General features: G+C 48.5%; 1 protein-coding gene across 1 annotated transcript in view; it reads left to right on the top strand.

The window, feature by feature from the left end:
• The first annotated feature begins 72 nt into the window (after nucleotides 1–72).
• NEXMIF (neurite extension and migration factor) overlaps nucleotides 73–1,826 on the top strand; it is a 255,007-nt gene continuing 253,253 nt past the window's right edge. The window contains exon 1 of the mRNA XM_025214451.1: nucleotides 73–180. The gene's annotated coding sequence lies outside the window, so the exon portion shown is untranslated. The remainder of the gene's footprint in view (nucleotides 181–1,826) is intronic.

The following is a 1,826-nucleotide window of genomic DNA, read 5'->3' as shown; positions in this document are numbered from 1 at the left end:
CACTGATTTACCCTCTTTCTGCATTTTTTTTCTAGGTTCCTTTCTATCCATATACAGTGATGCTATGCGTAGATCTCATACAATATGAATCTGATACTATCAATAATTTAATTGAATCAAGATGTTACAACTGGTGAAGGACAAAGCTAAGACCTGAGTCTACAGCTTTAACCATACAAGGTAGGCAGGAGGTAGGTACAAGCAACAGGTCTCTTTCTTAAGCTGAGGCTCCACAGTTCTCAGACTATAAAACAGAAATTGCATGCATCTAGGGATAAACCTTTTGAACCTGGGCCAAATTGCAATCATTCAGATGTCTACTGGGATACATTCTAAAGGGGTTCACGGGCTAAGTACTAACAGTTTATTCTGGGATATTGCAAAGTGCATCTGAACGGTTATCCTGGGGTTGCATCATTGAATCAGTGTCAGAAAAGCAGCAGTGCATTCAGCATCTTGCTAAACCCTGATCAAAAGGATGGTGTTTGTGCAAGCCAATCCTTCTATTCCGAGACAATTACAGGAACAACTTGTCCAATGACGAATGCAACATCTGTTCCTAGCCTTGCTGACATAAGCTGTATGCTGCCTTGAGCCAAAATTCTCTGTCAAACTGGTGTCCATATCACAGAAATCCTCATCGTTGCCCCTTTGCCAGGCTCAGCAAAGAGGCCAATGCGTAGAGAATGAAATATTTGGCCACCCAAAAAGAGGTCCCTTCAGGCCCAGTTTCTGACAGGCTGGTGTGACCGCACAGAAGCAGCTGTTAGGCTGATAATTAAGACTCCTCCTTTGGTATGTCAATTCTGCATTTTATCCTCAACTAACTGTAGCCTAGAACAGCTTATGCCTTTCTGAATAAGTCAGTCTCAAAGGTGCCACCCTGCCCTGTCTTCTGCTTGTCACGTAGGTAGTCTTGAGTTTTAAATTTTATGGCCAGGCTTATGATTTTGCATTGAAAGTATAGAGACCTAAAAATATACAGTTGTGGGGAAAAAAATCACAATATGCTTTAGTGTAACTTAACACAGTTGGCTGCTTTGATTCATGGAGGGGCACTATCTAACCCAGGGGTGGACAAAATGCGGCCCGCAGCCCACCAGGCCATTCTGTCTGGCCTGTGGGGCCCCTAAAAATTTTAGAAAATTAATATTTATCTGCCCCTGGCTGCCTGTCATGTAGCCCTTGATGGCTTGCCAAAACTCAGTAAGTGGCCCTCCACCCAAAATAATTGCCTGCCCCTGCTCCAACTAGAAGAGCTGGCATTGTCGGCAATCCCTCGGTACGAGGAGGACACGGGGCAGTCTTCCAGGAACTAGGGAAAAGTCATCAGTGGGCGCGTCAACATGTTCACGAATGAATGCGTTTTTGCTAATGTGCCTTAAATGTATTGCCTCCATTGTGAGGTACTAGAAACGGCGCATTAGCCTCTTTTAACCCGCAAGAGTGAAAAGGCAGAATTTTTCTGTGACGCTTGAATGCGCATTAAAGTGCACATGTAGACGCTCCTAGTACGCGTGTTGGTAGATGACTGAGCAGGACCACCTGAGGTCTGTGTGGTCGCCTGGGGCCGACTAGTCGCGGGAGGAAGGATGGGAGCCGGGCAAACACGGGGCGCCTTCTTTTCCCCGGCTTATCTGTCCTTTGCAGCAAGGGCAGTTGACTTCAAGTGACCCCCGCCCCACAACGCGGAGGGGGACTCCCAGCCAGGCGGTGCGGGGGTCTCGGGCGGAGGTGGGAAGGGCTGGAGGGGGAGACTGCGTGGGGGGGCCGAGGCTGCGGGTGCTGGAGCACCCTGTGAGGGCCGAGCAGGCCGCGGCGGGGGA

The sequence above is a fragment of the Alligator sinensis genome, unplaced genomic scaffold (genome assembly GCF_000455745.1).
Source record: "Alligator sinensis unplaced genomic scaffold, ASM45574v1 scaffold1196_1, whole genome shotgun sequence".
NCBI lineage: Eukaryota > Metazoa > Chordata > Crocodylia > Alligatoridae > Alligator > Alligator sinensis.
The sequence above is the reverse complement of the archived record's forward strand: the minus strand, read 5'-3'. Positions and strand labels throughout refer to the sequence as shown.